Genomic DNA, 18,755 nt, shown 5'->3' with positions numbered 1-18,755 from the left:
CCAGTACCTGTTCAATGTCCAGTAATAATTTAATGAAACTAGTCGTATCTTTAAGGAACGATTTTTTAAGTAATAATAGAGGCTGCAAGATGTAATACAACAGCTGAGCAATATTCTGGTACAGCGAATCTCGGGCGGAGATAATAGGCCGTCCCGGTGGCCTTTCCATATTTTTGTGCAACTTGGGCAGCGTATACAGGACAGGGATTTTAGGATACTCTCTATAATATTTTCTAAAGTGCTGAAGAAATTACTCCATCTTTGACAGCTGTCTCCAGAACAGATCGCAGTTCCGCTTGGTAACGTTTCATAGGGTCACCTGGTAATTTTTGGTAAACATCGACATCCGCAAGTTGTCGCTCAATTTCACTGCGATACTCGCCTATCCCTTGAATTACGATGGCCCCGCCTTTATCGGCTGGCCTAATGATGATGTCTTCATATTGGGCAAGATTTCTCAGAGCTGTAGCTTCACTTCTCGACAGGTTTTTCTGAATCTTTCCAGGGGCTAATTGGAATCTTGTCACTGACTCGTCTAAAAGACGATTAAAGGTTTTTAACAAAGGATTAAGAGATAAGGGGTCATATGTGGATCTTGAAACAGATTGAATAAATTCTCCAACTCTAGTGGCCTATATATACACAGACACACACACACACACACACACACACACACACACACACACACATATATATATACATGCAGGCAGGGTCACACAAACAGGCAAGGCCACACATAAACACCTGTATAAAGACAGACTGAGGTACTGTACTCCTCGTCCTGCAGCGGCTCCCTCATCTTATGTGGGCATTGGACAAGCAGCCAGCCAGGACAGAACTAGAGCAGTCCGTTGTAGCCCCACCCACTGCTCAGGTCAGAGGAGCATGTGCTGGGCTTCACCAATCCGGGCTCAGCACATGTTCCTCTGACCTCCATCTGTATCCTCACCAGGCCAGTAAGCTCTGCGGCCGCTGCTGTAAATAGAACATTTCTGCTGACTGTGTGGGGGCCCCGGGATGGTTGCCCCTACTGTAATCCATATCTGGTGACAGGGAAGGTGGCTCCTCTCAATTCTGTGCCCCGTAGCAGCTGCATTCCCTGCACCTATGGTGGCTATGCCCTTGTTTATAACACATGTAACTGTGACAGGGAAGTTGGGTCCCTTTCAGCTTTGGGCCCAAGAGCAGCTGCACTCCCTGCACCTATGGTAGCTACGCCTGCGGCCTGTGTATATAACACATGTAACTGTGACAGGGAAGATGGGCTCATCTCAGATCTGGGTCCCATAGCAGCAGCATTCCCTGCACCTATGATGGCTACACCTTTGAATATAACACAAGTAAATGTGACAGGGAATCTCTGGGCCACATAGCAGCTGCATTCCCTGCACATATGGTAGCTATGCTTGTGTATATAACACATGTTACTGTGACAGGGAAGATGGCCCCTCTCAGCTCTGAGCCCCATAGCAGCTGCACTCCCTGTAGCTATGGGAGCTACACCCTTGTATATAATTATGACAGGGAAGGTGGCCCCTTTCAACTCTGTGCCCCATAGCAGCAGCATTCCCTGCACCTATGGTAGTTACGCCCTTGGTAGAAGCTATCACTTTATTACTTTGTCTTCACAGGTACAAGCTCCTATCACAGATCTTGTCCCTGTAAAACATTTCATACGTAACAGCAAAATCAGTCGTGAAAGAAAGAGATAAGCAGCAATCAGTCTTTCAGGGCTCTAAACAATCTATAAATATGCCAGGAATATGTGGTTTTATTCTGGCGTTTGTAAGTAGCAGTTACACAACTGGCAACATCCCAGAGCTCTTGGATGCACACACTTCACCTCCAGATATAGGAAGTTTGACATGTCTGGAAGCATGTATTTCTTCTTATGTGCTTATCGATGAGTGTTTGAGAACTCACGCATGTGAAGGATCCCTCAAATGTCCCGAGGAACTTTCTGCATAATGGGTTTGCAGATCCAGCTGGAAATGCACATTGTGGAAATGCTAACAACTTCTGGGGGTCATTCCGAGATGATCGTAGCTGTGCTAAATTTAGCACAGCTACGATCATTCACACTGACATGCGGGGGGACGCCCAGCACAGGGCTATCCCGCCCCGCATGTCAGTGCCCCCCCCCCCCACAGGAGTGTAAAGGCGTTGCACAGTGGCGATGCCTTTGCACTTCAAGAGTAGCTCCCAACCTGCGCAGCTTTAGCTTGCTGGCCGGGAGCTACTCGTCGCTCCCCGGCACCGCAGTGGCTGTGCGTGATGTCACGCAGCCGCTGCGGCCCAACCTCCGTTCAGTCCGGCCATGCCTGCGTTGGCCAGACCATGCCCTCGAAACGGCGGCCAAACGGCGCCACCCACCCCCCCCCCCCACTCCCCGCCCAGTGACCGTCTCTGCCTGTCAATCAGACAGAGGCAATCGTAGCGGCCCGATGGCCTTCGACTGTCTGTCATGCGCCGGCGCATGCACAGTTCTGACCCGATCGCACTGCTGCGATAAACTGCAGCGTGCGATCGGGTCAGAATGACACCCCTAATTACCACTTTAGGGCCAATCCCTTCATTACTGACCTGATCTGCTCTGCTCATTCATGTCTGCCTTTATACATGTATCACTTTTGTATGTCTGAGTGTTTTCAGTTCATTTGTCAGAATGAAGCTACAAAAACTGATTCCCATAGGAAGCCAGTGGCGGATTTAGCGGGGGGCGATTAGGGCGAACTCCCCCCCTACACATACCGGCACCGGGATAGAGGCCGGGTCCCGCCGCGGTGTTGGGAACGGGGTGGAGAGCGGTGCAGCGCGGCGGGGGAAGGGGAGAGACAGAGCGTCCTGACGCGCGTACAGGGAGGAGGGGGCGTGGTCAGAACAGAGGCCGGCGGGGACAGGCTACAGTGATTGTATACACTGCTGCCTCTGCCGTCCGTTCTGACCATGCCTCCTCCTCCCTGTACGCGCGTCAGGACGCTCTCTCTCTCCCCTACCCCCGCCGCGCTGCACCGCTCTCCACCCTGTTCCCAACACTGTGGCGGGACCCAGCCTCCATCCCGACTCCTCATGCTGCTGCGGACAGAATATGAGTAGGTGTCAGTGTATGCCATGTCTCCTCCCCTCCAAGCTAAAGTGTGTGTGTGTGTGTGTGTGTGTGTGTGTATGTGTGTCATATCTTCCACCCCCCCTTCTCCTCCTAGCTTGCTAGCTAAAGTGTGTGTGTGTGTGTGTGTGTGTGTGTGTGTGTGTGTGTGTGTGTGTGTGTGTGTCATATCTTCCACCCCCCCTTCTCCTCCTAGCTTGCTAGCTAAAGTGTGTGTGCCATGTCTCCCCTCCTAACTAAAGCGTCTGTGTTCCATGTCTCCCCCCTCCCCTCCTAGCTAAAGTGTCTGTGTGCCATTTCTCCCCCCTCTTCTCCTAACTAAAGTGTATGATATGTCCCCCCTCCTAGCTAAAGTGTGTGTGTGCCACGTCTCCCCCCTGTGTTTTTTTCCCTCGCTGCCCCAGTGTAAGTTAATATGGGGGTAGGATTCCCCTTGCCCCCAGTGCCTGCATTATTTTGGCTCATTCAGTGTACTGTAATGTGAATTTCGGCTCATTCAGTGTGCTATAATGTGAATTTCGGCTCATTCAGTGTGCTATAATGTGAATTTCGGCTCATTCAGTGTGCCACAATGTGAGTTTCGGCTCATTCAGTGTGCTACAATGTGAATTTCGGCTCATTCAGTGTGCTACAATGTGAATGTCGGCTCATTCGGTGTGCTATAATGTGAATTTCGGCTCATTCTGTGTGCTACAATGTGAATTTCAGCTCATACAGTGTGCTACAATGTGAATTTCGGCTCATACAGTGTGCTATAATGTGAATTTCGGCTCATTCAGTGTGCCACAATGTGAGTTTCGGCTCATTCAGTGTGCTACGATGTGAGTTTCGGCTCATTCAGTGTGCTACAATGTGAATTTTGGCTCATTCAGTGTGCTACAATGTGAATTTCGGCTCATTCAGTGTGCTACAATGTGAATTTCGGCTCATTCAGTGTGTGCTACAATGTGAATTTCAGCTCATTCAGTGTGCTACAATGTGAATTTCAGCTCATACAGTGTGCTATAATGTGAATTTCGGCTTATACAGTGTGCTATAATGTGAATTTCGGCTCATTCAGTGTGCTACAATGTGAATTTCAGCTCATTCAGTGTGCTATAATGTGAATTTCGGCTCATACAGTGTGCTATATTGTGAATTTCGGCTCATACAGTGTGCTATAATGTGAATTTTGGCTCATTCAGTGTGCTATAATGTGAATTTCGGCTCATTCAGTGTGCTACAATGTGAATTTCGGCTCATTCAGTGTGCTATAATGTGAATTTTAGCTCATACAGTGTGCTATAATGTGAATTTCGGCTCATACAGTGTGCTATAATGTGAATTTCGGCTCATTCAGTGTGCTATAATGTGAATTTCGGCTCATTCAGTGTGCTATAATGTGAATTTCGGCTCATTCAGTGTGCTACAATGTGAATTTCAGCTCATTCAGTGTGCTATAATGTGAATTTCGGCTCATACAGTGTGCTATAATGTGAATTTCGGCTCATTCAGTGTGCTATAATGTGAATTTCGGCTCATTCTGTGTGCTGTAGAAACATAGAATTTTTCGGCAGATAAGAACCACTTGGCCCATCTAGTCTGCCCCTTTTTTTTTTTACATTATTTTTATCTCTAACCTTATTTTATCCTTATTTCTTTGTAAGGAGATCCTTATGTCTAGCCCATGCATGTTTAAATTGCCCTACTGTCTTAGCCTCTACCACCCCTGATGGAAGGAATGGCAAATCACCAGTCTGTATCACCAGTGCGCAGGGTTCTCTCCACTAACTGGCAACATTTTATTAATACAGGTTGAGTATCCCATATCCAAATATCCGAAATACGGAATATTCCGAAATACGGACTTTTTTGAGCGAGAGTGAGATAGTGAAACTTTTGTTTTCTGATGGCTCAGTGTACACAAACTTTGTTTAATACACACAGTTATTAAAAATATTGTATTAAATTACCTTCAGGCTGTGTGTATAAGGTGTATATGAAACATAAATGAATTGTGTGAATGTAGACACACTTTGTTTAATGCCCAAAGTTATAAAAAATATTGGCTAAAATTACCTTCAGGCTGTGTGTATAAGGTGCATATAAAACATAAATGCATTCTGTGCTTAGATTTAGGTCCCATTGCCATGATATCTCATTATGGTATGCAATTATTCCAAAATACGAAAAAATCCGATATCCAAAATACCTCTGGTCCCAAGCATTTTGGATAAGGGATACTCAACCTGTAATGGCAACAATAGGAAATTTTAGAAGCGAACGGGAAGGGCATTACTAAGTGGGAGGGGCTATGATTAGGGGGAGGAGTCATCATTCTTAAACTGCCCCCCCCTAAAAGTTAAGTCTAGATCCGCCACTGTAGGAAGCTCAATTGAAAGTTGCAAATCCAATCCATACATAACAGATTCTGAGGCCTAATTTGTATCCGATTCAATAATACAGAAATTGTTCTATATAAGAAAAATTGTTCAGAAGACCCATGCGCAATGAGACCGTCCCCCAATGTGCCTTCTCTTCCCCTTAAATCTCATTAAAATTAACAAATTCATCAGCAAGGAAGGAATCGCCAGGCAGAGTATGCAAAATCTTCCCTCCCATCACAGATCATACCCATACATACAAATATATCCATGCAAACATACATAACATATGCATTCGCTCTTTTGTAAATGACCATTGCTGAATAGCCTATTAGAAGTTAGACAATAATAAGGTAAAGGGGGTATACAATTAGTTGTGAAGAAACATCGAGAGTGAAAAACAGATTTTCTTCTTGATTTTTCAATAATATTTTTTTTTTTGTATCATCCTATTAGGTCACCCGGACAAAAAACAAAACAAAACTCTCCCGAAAATACACAGGTTCAGTGAAACCTGTGTGTCATCGCCGGCCTGATGCTGTTTTTCAGGGAATTGGTTTCGCCTGCCTGAGGCAGGTGAAGCAAAATCCCCAATAAGCTGCGAACCCCGCCAACTTATCGGGGCTAACTGGATAGCCCCCGCGAGATACTTACCAGCAGTAATTTACCGCGGGTAATTGGATACCCCCAAAATCTGGATTACCGAGGCCAAAAGCCTGGAGGATTTGTCACAGTAAAGCATGATCAACAAAACTAAGGAGAAGTGACCTTTACATATAACAAACATTAGGCAATTGCCTGTGGAAGCTTATTCTTTAGAGCAGTGGTGGGCAGAAGCCAGACTTTAGGGGATCCAAAAGGGTAATGAAGTAAAGGAATAATATATGCTTGCTGTAAACTATGCATTAAAACTTAGATAGGACATCAAATGACGATGGTTTACAACATTCAGTTTTTCTCTGGTGATGGTAGTATTTAATTCCATTCGATGACCGCTTTCTAATCTTAACCGCCAAGGAAAGGTGCTGATGCAATGTCCACCTAAAGGTTAATTACAGATGAATACTGCTAACAATGCAAGACAACTGTGGAACTCGACTGCACATGTGCAACAATGGATCCTAGTGCATGTGAAAAACTGGGGTTGTACTTTCATCACATGATTTCAGTGTGAAGGTTAGTCATCATCAGATTTACTGTCGGAAGCCCATCCACCATTGGATAGCGGGCTTTTGGTTTCCATCATTAATTAAAACATGACAATAGTTTGGTGATTTTGTTTTCCCTAATATTAGTTACACTGGCATTGGTGTTGTCTCTGACTGGAGAGTAGGGATGGCCATCAACCATCAATGATTCAAAATCATCGATGGTCTATGGCTGATGTAGAATAGTTTTTCCACCAATGGGGGAGAACCAGAAGGTTTCACACCATCAATGAAACACAAGCAGCAAAAATATATATACAGTGTATATATATATATATATATATATATATATATATATTTCTGCTGCGGAGTACACTGTGCTCCACAAGGAAAGACATAGGGGTGTAGAGTAGGATCTTGATCCGAGGCAGCAACAGGCTCAAAAGCTTTGACTGTACCTAGAATGCAAAGCGCCGCCTCCTCTATAACCCCGCCTCCCTGCACAGGAGCTCAGTTTTGTAATTGGTGCAACAGATAGCAGGCACATAACAGAGGGGCTGCTCTGGGAAGCCCTAAGAAGAGCTTTTTGAGAAGAAAAGTGAAGACTTCAAGGGCTGCAGCAGTATGTACATGTCTAGTGACATTCACTGCTGCAGCTCCATCTGTCCCCAGCGGCGTTGTACATTCCCGAGCCCTGGTTGCCGGGTAACTACAGCAGGAGGCATTGGTTTCTTCTAAAGTCAGGCACACACGACGGGGGCTCTCCGGGATCGCGTGGCCACGCTTTCGGGAGGTGGTGAGTTGGTTCCGCTCGCGGGACCCGTACTTTATCACGATCTGGCGTGGTCAGTGGGAGGCTGGCCGCGCGCGCTGGCGTTGGACACTGTGGCAGTACAGGCGATCCCACTAGATCACCAGGGCATGGGTGCAGGTCAGGTTTTCCCTTAAAACCGTTTTACTAGTAGCCCACAGTACCCGGTGGTTTTGCCAGCAGGGGGATAAGGCTTAGACCTGGAGCCCCTCCCCCAGCCCCAGGGGGCCATTTCCAGCAAATGTTCCCGCCCTGGAGCTGCATATCTGTCTCTCCCTCACTCCCTGTCAGTGTTTGGGCGCCATTTCCCTCAGCTACACTGTTCCTGGGACTGCTTGGGCAAATCCTCCTGTGTAAAGCCGCCTGGTTGTCAGCGCTGTGACTTTACATGACACTTAAGTATTCTACATGTCAATTAGTTAGTTAAGAAAGAGTGCATTTAGTCAGGGTTCTCTGGTACAAATACCCTGTGATATACATCCAGTTCTTACTGTGCAGTGTTATATCTATTGACTACATAGCTATATAAACTGGTCCAGTGCAGTATTATTGTTAGTAATAACCTCTGCATTGTTTACATGTGACTATATGTGTGTGCATTAGCTTGCTGAGTGGTTTCCATTTTGTGTCTCTCACTCAACTTGCTATCCCTATATTCTATAACCTGAGGGGGCTTGGTGCGTCAGGTGTTTATAATTATATAGGTTTTTCACAAGATATACTCTAATACGTATTTTTCTCTGTGATTTTAGTCACCATATCTCTCCTGTATCTCTGCTTGTGCTGACTACACTGCGCTGGGAAGGATTTGGGTAAGAGGTATTGTGCTGCTGCCAATTGTACTGTGTTACCTGATACTGCAAGTTATATCATGTCTGCTTCTGAAGGTAACAGTTCTGGGGCTGAACACACTGCCGGTGTTGCTGAAGCCACAGACCCCTATGAGGAGACTATAGCAGCTGTGGGCTCCGGTTCTGGGGGCTCCTTGCCCCCCAGTGGGACTGTGGCAACGGAGGTATATAATGACCCACCGTGGGCTACTTTCTCCACGCTTCTACACACGCTAGTTACTAAACTAACCTCCCCTATGGGACCTCCTATGACGGTGCAACCGTATGTGGTCCCCGCAGCTAAACCGCCTTTGGCGGACAATTTATCTGCTCAATTGAAGAAGTTGAACCAGTCCTTGACTACTAAAAAGTCGCTCGCCTAAGACCAAGGGGTCCTCTAAGCGAGCTCTTATCTCCTCACAATCCACTGCTGTCACTGACACCTTGTCTGATGAAGATGGCGCTTACACTGACCCCACAAATTCTGACACAGATACTGCTGATGGGGAGGGTAGTTCACATGTGGATGTTCCTGATCTTTTGGAGGCTATTAAGTTAATTTTACAGATTACGGATGATCCCGAGCCATCCGCCCCTCCTAAGAAACCAGATAGGTTCAAGCGTCAGAAGGTGGTTAAACAAGTTTTACCTCACTGACCACCTAGTGGATATACGTCAGGAATCCTGGGGAAACCTGGGAAAGAAGTTTGTGCCTCAAAAGTAGATGCGGGCTCGCTATCCCCTCGCACCAGAGCTGTCTAAAAATTGGGAAACGCCTCCTCCAGTAGACTCATATGTGGCTAGGATGGTGGTTTCCTCAGCTCTACCTGTCACTACCGTCACATCTCTAAAAGAGCCTACGGATAAACGTGTGGAGGGTTGTCTGAAAGTGATTTACACCCTCACGGGTGCTTCCCAAAGGCCCACTATTGCAGCATCATGGGCTGCAGAGGCTATTGAAGCATGGGCCTTGGAGTTAGAAGCTGAAATCTCTTCTGACCATGCTAGACAATGCTTGTCATATATTGTCACAGCTTCTCACTACATTAAAGAGGCGGCTTCTGATGCCGGTATCCTAGCAGCCAAGGCCTCTACTACATCAGTCCTGGCTCGCCGGATATTGTGGCTGAGATCCTGGTCTGTGGATCTGGACTCTAGAAAAACCCTGGAGGTACTCCCTTTCAAGGGAGATATTCTGTTTGGGGAGGACTTAAATAAGATAGTGGCTGACTTGGCTACTGCCAAAACTGCCTGTCTGCCAAGTACCGCTCCTTCTGTGTCGAAGGCTAAAGGTACTTCCTTTCGCCCCTTTTGTCCTTCAGGTAAAGCAAAAGGTCAGGCGTACAACAAGCAGGCCCGCACTTCCAAACCTGGTAAGCCGAAGCCCAAAAAAGCCTGGGCGGCCCGTCAGCCAGCTTCCAAGGCCGATAAGCCTGCCGCATGACGGGGCTGGCCTCCCCCTGGGGGATCCCAGGGTGGGGGGCCGGCTTCTAGGGTATACCCAGGAATGGTTGAAGACCACTTCAGATGCCTGGGTACGGGAAGTTGTCACTCGAGGTTACGCCATAGCCTTCAAAAACCGACCCCCTTATCGATTTTGCCAGACAGACGTCCCATTGGACCAGACAAAGGCAAACACTCTGCTTTCGGTGGTACAGACCCTCCTGGATACAGGAGTCGTAGTACAGGTGCCTCTTGCTCAGAGGGGCTGGGGGTACTATTCTCTGCTGTTTCTGGTCCCGAAACCGAATGGGTCCTCCGGGCCCATTCTCAACCTCAAGGCATTGAACAGGTTTGTGAAAATTTCCAAGTTCCGTATGGAAACCCTTCGCTCTATAGTTCTGGCCTTGGAACCTGGGGACTACATGGTCTCCGTGGACATACAGGATGCTTACCTGCATATTCCTATAGCAGTGTCACATCAGCAATACCTGAGGTTTGCGATTGGCAACCTCCATTACCAGTTTCGGGCGTTACCTTCCGGTTTAACTACGGCTTCGCGAGTCTTCACCAAAGTTATGGCGGTGATGACGGTGGAACTCCGCCGTCAAGGGGTCAGGATACTGCCGTATCTGGATGACTTTTTAATCCTAGAAAATTCCCCAGAACTTCTCCTACGTTATCTGGATATGACTGTCCAGTTTCTACAAGCCCACGGGTGGCTCGTCAACTGGAAGAAATCCTTCCTGGTCCCTGCTCAGAGCATGGTGCACCTGGGAGCGCTATTGGACACTCACAACCAGCGGTTGTTCTTGTCTCAGGAGAAAGTCCTGAAGCTTCAGGACAGGATTCGTTGCTTCCTTTCTCGTCTGCAAGTGTCGATACATTCGGCGATGCAGGTGCTGGGCCTTATGGTGTCAGCATTCGACATGGTTGAGTATGCTCAATTCCATTCTCGCCCCCTCCAGAGGCTGATTCTAGCCAAGTGGGACGGCCTGCCTCACCGGATCAGGTCTCACATGATCTTATTGACTCCGGAGGTCCGTCTGTCGCTGCACTGGTGGCTCCAGGACCAACGATTGTGCAGGGGCCGTCCCTTCTGGATATCCGACTGGGTCCTGTTGACGACAGATGCCAGTCTAAGAGGTTGGGGCACGGTGCTGGAGCAACACTCCCCTCAGGGTCGGTGGACCAAAGAGGAATCTCTCCTCTCGATCAACATTCTGGAATTGCGGGCGGTCTTCAATGCGTTGAACCTGGCCCAGCATTTAATTCAGAACAGTCCTGTTCAAGTACAGTCGGACAACGCCACCACAGTGGCTTACATAAATCATCGAAGCCGTTTGGCAATGAAGGAAGTCTCACGGATTCTACATTGGGCGGAACGCCATCTACCGACCATATCGGCAATATTCATTCCGGGAGTCCTGAATTGGGAAGCGGACTTTCTCAGTCGTCAGGACGTACACGCCGGCAAGTGGGGCCTCCATCCAGAAGGGTTTCAACTCCTAGTGGAAAAGTGGGGCCTTCCAGACGTAGATCTGATGGCATCTCGACACAATCACAAGGTTCCGGTCTTCGGAGCAAGGACAAGGGATCCTCAAGCAGCATTCGTGGATGCGCTGGCGGTGCCGTGGAGGTTTCGGCTGCCGTACGTGTTCCCTCCGGTGTCACTCCTGCCCAGGGTAATTCGGAAGTTCAAGCAAGAAAGAGGAATTCTGCTTCTCATAGCACCAGCGTGGCCCAGACGGCACTGGTTCTCAGACCTGCAGGGCCTATCGTCAGAGCGTCCAATTCTACTTCCACAACGCCCAGACCTCCTCGTTCAGGGCCCCTGTGTCTACCAGGACCTAGCCCGGCTGTCTTTGACGGCGTGGCTCTTGAAGATTCCGTCTTGAGGGCTAAAGGGTTTTCTGAGGCAGTCATTCAAACTATGTTGCGGGCCCGGAAACCGGCTTCTGCTCGGATTTACTATAGGGTCTGGCATTCTTACTTTGTTTGGTGCGCATCTAACCGTTATGACGCTTCCAAGTTTAGTATAGCCAAGCTGTTGGCCTTTCTTCAGCAGGGCCTGGACTTAGGCCTGCGTCTGGCCTCCCTCAAGGTTCAAATATCTGCCTTGTCGGTGTGGTTTCAGAGAAAGATTGCGACCTTACCTGATGTGCATACCTTTACTCAGGGCATGTTGCGTATCCAACCTCCCTATGTCCCGCCTGTGGCTCCTTGGGACTTGTCGGTGGTTTTGGAGGCGTTACAAGAGTCTCCGTTTGAACCTCTTGGTTCAGCTGATCTTAAGTGGCTTTCCCTTAAGTTGGTGTTTCTACTGGCTATTGCTTCAGCTAGAAGAGTGTCGGATTTGGGTGCCTTGTCTTGTAGTTCCCCATATCTGATATTTCACCGTTACCGGGTGGTTCTTAGGACTCGTCCCGGATATTTACCTAAGGTGGTTTCTTCGTTCCACCTTAACCAGGAGATTGTGGTTCCGGCACTTGTTTCTCCTGATCTGTCTCCCAAAGAGCGGTCTTTGGATGTGGTACGGGCTCTCCGTATCTATGTGAAGAGAACTGCTTCTATTAGGAAATCTGATTCTCTCTTTGTGCTGTTTGGATTTCACAAACGGGGCTGGCCTGCTCACAAGCAAACTTTGGCCAGATGGATTAGAATGGTGATTGCACATGCTTATGTGAGGGCTGGTCTATCAGCTCCTGCTCACATTACGGCCCATTCTACTCGGTCTGTTGGACCTTCTTGGGCGGCCCGCCGTGGTGCGACCCTTGAACAGTTGTGCAAGGCGGCTATGTGGTCCTCTGTGAACACGTTCATAAGGTTCTATGCCTTCGATACTGCCGCTCTTCCCAGGATGCTTCCTTTGGACGCCGGGTTCTTGTGCCCGCTACAGTGCGTCCCCTCCCATAAGGAACTGCTTTAGGACATCCCCTATGTCTTTCCTTGTGGAGCCCAGTGTACCCCGCAGCAGAAAACGAGTTTTATGGTAAGAACTTACCTTTGTTAAAACTCTTTCTGCGAGGTACACTGGGCTCCACAAGGCGCCCACCCTGACGCACTTAGCTTCTTTGGGTTGGTATGGCATTAGCCGCTGACACTTCTCCTGTCGTGAGAGTGTGGTGTATGTGGCTACTAACCGTTGTTGTCTCTTTTCCTGCTACTGCATTGGGCTGGTTAACTAAAAACTGAGCTCCTGTGCAGGGAGGCAGGGTTATAGAGGAGGCGGCGCTGTGCATTCTAGGAACAGTCAAAGCTTTTGAGCCTGTCGGTGCCTCGGATCAAGATCCTACTCTACACCCCTATGTCTTTCCTTGTGGAGCCCAGTGTACCTCGCAGAAAGAGTTTTAACAAGGTGCTGGGATATAGAGATTAGCTCCAGTCCCCTGACACTTTCATGAAGCTCACCCCAGGCTCTCATTGGCCCACAGCCTAATGCTTTGTATGCATTAGTGACCATCCGTGGGTGAAACCATCGATGGTTCCATTGCAGATGGTTTCACACAATCACTAATGGAGAGAGCAAACACAGACAGAGAGGCTGACAGAACATGCTATTAAGCTCAGGGGGAGATAGTTTGCACATTCTCCTGGGTATACAGTGTTCTTGTGGGAAGTGTGTGTGTGTGTGTGTGTGTGTGTGTGTGTGTGTGTGTGTGTGTGTGTGTGTGTGTGTGTGTGTGTGTGTGTGTGTGTGTGTGTGTGTGTGTGTTTTTAGAAGGTTTACTGTACTGTGCAGTGGTGTTACAGTATATGAAAGGAGAAATTTGCATCTCTTGAGTACTACATGCATAACAAAGTTGTTTCCTGTGGTGTATTTTATTTAATGCCTTTTTTTTACCTAACCAGGAGTGGCTTCCATTTGACTCAAACACCATTTTAGTTGTATTAAGTAAAGGAATTTAGACTGTTTGGTTACTTATACATTCTACAATTCATAATACTGATTAAATATCTAACTGGTTAAATTAGTTTTAAACATAATTTAAAATTACGTTATTGACTTTACTGTAGATGCTACAGATCACAACTTTACTGTAGATCACAACTGTAATGTCAGCTACCACTTTAACTACTAACTACAAATGCGCAAATATAAAAATGTATTTTTATTAGAAGTAGTGTAATGGCCATAAACATACTATGTTGCGTGTATCTTGTTGTTTTTTTTTTTGTTTTTAGAATACTATACTTCTTTTGGACAGTGTTTAATCTTGCACAGCTTGCTATAACTGTCCATAAAGTTTTCTCAGTGGACATTTCACTCAAAATAAAACCATGATCATATGAAACAAAAATACTATTAATTTTTATTTCTGTGTTACAAAAATAGACACATATATAATCTACTATATAAAAGCGAAAATCTGTTCTTCTGTCTTTCTATACAAATCCACAGTTTACAAGCCAAGATCATGAAATTTTACATACGAGCGTATTAAAACACGGCGGAGGCAACTAAAACAATCAGAAGTCCCTAGCACCCCTAGGGGGGGAGACAGCAGCACAGAGTATATCAGGAGACAGCATAACTCCGAAATTGCTGGAGCAATGTACTCAAAACTTGTTACACATATGCCTTACAATCTGGAAACAAACACTGTGGGGGGAAGACACCCCTAGCACCCTTAGGGGTGGGGCAGCAGCACAGAGTATGTCAGTAGACAGCATAACTCTGGAATGCCTGCAGCAATTTACACAAAACTTGGTACACATCTGACTTAAAATCTGGGAACAAACTCTGTGGGGGTTAGACACCTCTAGCACCCCTAAGGGTGGGGCAGCAGCACAGAGTATTTCAGGAGACAGCATAACTCCCAGATGCCTGGACCAATTTACAACAACTTTGGTACACATATGACTTACAGGCTGGGAACAAACACTGTGGGGGTAAGACACACCTAGCATCCCTAGGATGTGAGGCAGCAGCACAGAGTTTTTCAGCAGACAGCATAACTCTGGAATGCCTGTAGCAGTTTACATCAAACGTGCTACACATATGACTTACACTCTGGGAACAAACACTGTGGGGGTCAGACACCCCTAGCAACCCTAAGGATGGGCCAGCAGCACAGACTATATCAGGACATGCATGATATGTCAGTGATGACATGGCTGCATGTGACAGGGCCAGTGACATGATATGAGGAGGGGAATGCTGGTAACACAAACTCACACACTAAGAGTTATATAGTGGAAGTAGCAGGCTCCCCCAGCAGCACAGTGTATATCAGGAGATACATAATGTGCTGCGCTATATAAGAAACTGTAAAAAAAAGATCATTTCACAGGGGCACTGACATGATGTGAGGAGGGGAATGGAGGTACAACTGAGGTATAGTCAAAGAAAACATGAAATTATACAAGAAAATCCTCATTCCACATCTAGATGGCTTGTTGTATTGGTACTTTTGGGTTTAACTTGCCTTGAATCTAAAAAAAAAAAAAAGAAGAGAGAAATGTAATACATGGTGAACAGTTCAGTTTTAATAACATGACAGAATATAAGGCAGACATGGTTTCTAGTATGAGGAAAAAATTTAACATCCACAAACCACAAAAAAAAACAAAAAACTTTGGCCACAGTGGTCACTTACGGTTCAGTTATACAACTGAGACACCACAAGGAATAAAATACCACTAATACTGTAGCACACATTGATAGAGATACAGCTTATTAATTGTATAAAATTTTGACAGCTGCAAATCGTTAATAAGACAGAGATTAACTCTTGGCTTTAACTTGAAATATACATGTCTTACTTTAAATTTATGATAAAGTTATTATTTGTTACAGACTTCAGTAGAAAGATTCACATTTTAAGAGTAATTAACAAATTTATTAAAAACTTGATTCATGGTAGCTGCCTAAAATACTATGTGAGTGGGTGGGCTTGTTAATACTGTAAAACACAATGTTTGGATATTTAAACATTGGATTGTACTGTGGATAAAAACTGGTGACTGAAATTTGTAGGAGGATTCTGCATTTAGTAATATGAAATACTGCATTTGTCTATCTTATTACTAGCCACTAAAGTAATTTGGGACTGTACTATGAAGTTCAAGGCAAATTTTAAGAGAATATGTTAGTTTTAGGTATTTTGGCCACAACCTGAATACACCTTCCTCAGGAGTGGTATTTAAGGAATCTGAAATATGAACTAGGTCTGTTTTTTATCAAAATATTTACCACAGTAGAAGATTTAGCCAGAGAATGTGTTTCTGGCACTAGCTATTTTCATCAATGTCCTCTATTATGAGACCATAGGCTGAAATAAACCAAATCAAACATACCCAAAATGTAAAGAGACCACAAAACGAAAAGGATGTATACACAATATTATAATTAGTTGAAGGATTCAGAGTTAAGGGGGGTACTCACGGAGCGATCGCTGCTTAAAATCTAAGCAATCTGACTAGCTTGCTTAGATTTTAAGCAGCGATCACTCCGTGTGTGTCGCTCCGTGTGTACCCGCTGGTGCTAGATTGGCCTGCATGCAGGCCAATCTAGCATGTCACTCACTTCACCCGCTGGGTGAAATGAGCGCTCCGCCCCCCGTCTCCCCCGCACGCTCAGCACACATCGCGCTGTGCTGAGCGGGGGGAGAGATGTGTGCTGAGTGATCTTAACACAGACCGCTCAGCACACATCTCTCCCCCACTCAGCACAGCGCGATGTGCTGAGCGAGGGGGGGGGGGGCGACGATGGGGGGCCGCTCACTTCACACAGGCTCAATCTAGCACCGGCGATAGCGATGATCGCTATCGCTGGGGGTCATACACACGGCAGATCCGTGCTTAAAATCTTAGCAATCTAGTCAGATTGCTTAGATTTTAAACACGGATCTCTCCATGTGTACCCTCCTTTACCATGATCAGGTTGACTATGGCTCAGCAAAGTAAGTAGTCACAATAAGTACTAATCTCTGAGATATATGAATAAACAAGAAAACAAATAAAAGATAGATTTGCTAACATAAAAGAGTATGATGGAAGAAATCAACCTCAATATCGAGCAACTGAGACTAGTCTGAGAAGATATTTGCTGCTCTGGGTAATTGGGCGTTTCCGTTATGGGAAATGTCCATGTTTTTGAACAGAGATAGGAGAAAGTAGAATAATACAGATACAAGAGAATTCAGTAACATTCAGGGAGATAATATAGTGTACAGACAGGCTTCACAAGGTTTCTACACATCGCCTTCATTCCTCAAAGTAGTACTATTATCCTTACCTTGTCTATTTAACAGCTATTTTTAAGGTGCACACATATTCTGCTGCGCTTTACAGAGAATATATAGTCCTTCGCATCAACCTGTCCCAATGGCGCTTACAGTCTATGGGCCAGATTTAACAATGAGTGATATTCTTTTTATCATTCGTTATGAATGATAAATGGTGCTCCAGCCAATAAGCTCCTAACTGTCATGTGTTTGAAAAATGACAGGAGCTGATTGTCTGGTGCACCATTTATCATTCATAACGATTGATAACAAGAATATCAATCGTAGTTAAATCTGCCCCTATATTTCCTACCACATATACACACATAGGGGGAAATGTATCAAATCTTGGAGATAAAGTACTAACCAATCCGCTTCTGAAATTGCCATGTTACAGGCTGTGTTTGAAAAATTACAGAAGCTGATCAGTTGTTACTTTATCTATCTCCACTTTATATAGATCCAAGATTGGATACATTTCCCCCATATACACTACATATAATTTTGTCAGAAACCAATTAACTTACCAGTGTGTTTTTGGATTGTGTGTGGAAACAAGAGTACCCAGAGAAAACGCACTTATACATGGGGAGAACATACCCAACTCTACAAAGATACGGTATTGGGATGAATTAAACTCAAGACCTCAGTATGGTATGGCAGCAATGCTAACCACTACTCCAATACCTGAGAGGCAGAATCTCTGTTGGATTTAGCCCTAGACATGTAGGGGCTTATTTGCTAAGTGTCGGGTTGTTAAAACTAGCAATTCCAATTGTGTTTATGTCTGAAATTTAAAAGGGCAATGCTTCCACTAGCAAAACACGGCTAGTAAAAGGACTGCCCTTTTAAATTTTGGACATAAACACAATAGGAAGTGATGGGTTTTACAATACGATGTGTAAATACACCCAGCACCACAAATGTGTTAGCTGCACTGTAGTGACCCCAGTTCATATTATGCCACAGGGCCCCCTGCAGGTGATGTAGTTTTGGGTGGGACACCAGCTGACCTGCTAATCTGGAACTGTCTGTGCTCTATTTGGCTACACCTATGAATGACAAGACTCCAAAACAACTGCATTACACTTATTATAGTAATTAGTCATATATATTTTGCAGTAGACATGATTGATCCCCAAAAATGATATTTATCAAGCTCACCGTCCTTTTACGTCATATAAGCAACAATTTAGGACCCATTTTGTCTAAAACATGCACGTTTGTCATCCAAATCATTTTGCTTATGGACAGCTTAAAATCAGAGCCCACTGCAGTTATTTTACTTCCAATATTAAGGAGCGAGCGGACACGTATGTATAGGAAAACAAGAGACCTGGGTTGTATGTAGCAGTAACACGTTAACAGAAATGAACAATAATCTTATAGGCAGTTCTACCAAAGGCTAGACTGGAAAGGAAACAAATTATTCCTCAATTTGGCAATTGTTTAGGGGTGACATGATAGAGCTATATTAATTTATATAATTTTAATATTTCATTAGCATACAATTGCAGCTTGTTTATTTAGAAGCAAACATACTGTTCTAGAAAATCAGACTGTGGGAAAAGTGTTAGTACAATGGCCAGTGCTGGGCTTGCTTTCTTGAAAGTAATCTAGATGTGATTTCTGTTTTTTACATAGGACTTTCCACATGCTGACCTAGGCATTAATACCTGTTATAAAAAAAGAAGAAGATGAAAGTAAGTGGTGCAGCAGGTTTGCAAATATATCCTACCAGCCAAGCAGCTCCTAACTCATTTTTCAAACACAGCCTGTAGCATGGCAGTTAGGAGCTGATTGGCTGGTACTTTATCTCCGTCCACTT

General features: G+C 45.5%; 1 protein-coding gene and 1 long non-coding RNA gene across 3 annotated transcripts in view; one reads left to right on the top strand and one right to left on the bottom strand.

The window, feature by feature from the left end:
* LOC134929035 (uncharacterized) overlaps positions 1–831 on the bottom strand; it is a 36,082-nt gene extending 35,251 nt beyond the window's left edge. Inside the window, exon 1 of the long non-coding RNA XR_010178247.1 lies at positions 745–831. This is a non-coding gene — a long non-coding RNA (uncharacterized LOC134929035). The remainder of the gene's footprint in view (positions 1–744) is intronic.
* KLF2 (KLF transcription factor 2) overlaps positions 1–18,755 on the top strand; it is a 100,101-nt gene that overhangs the window by 38,160 nt on the left and 43,186 nt on the right. The window lies entirely within an intron of this gene.

The sequence above is a fragment of the Pseudophryne corroboree genome, chromosome 1 (assembly GCF_028390025.1).
Source record: "Pseudophryne corroboree isolate aPseCor3 chromosome 1, aPseCor3.hap2, whole genome shotgun sequence".
In the NCBI taxonomy this organism is placed as follows: domain Eukaryota; kingdom Metazoa; phylum Chordata; class Amphibia; order Anura; family Myobatrachidae; genus Pseudophryne; species Pseudophryne corroboree.
This window is presented reverse-complemented; position numbering and strand designations above follow the sequence as displayed.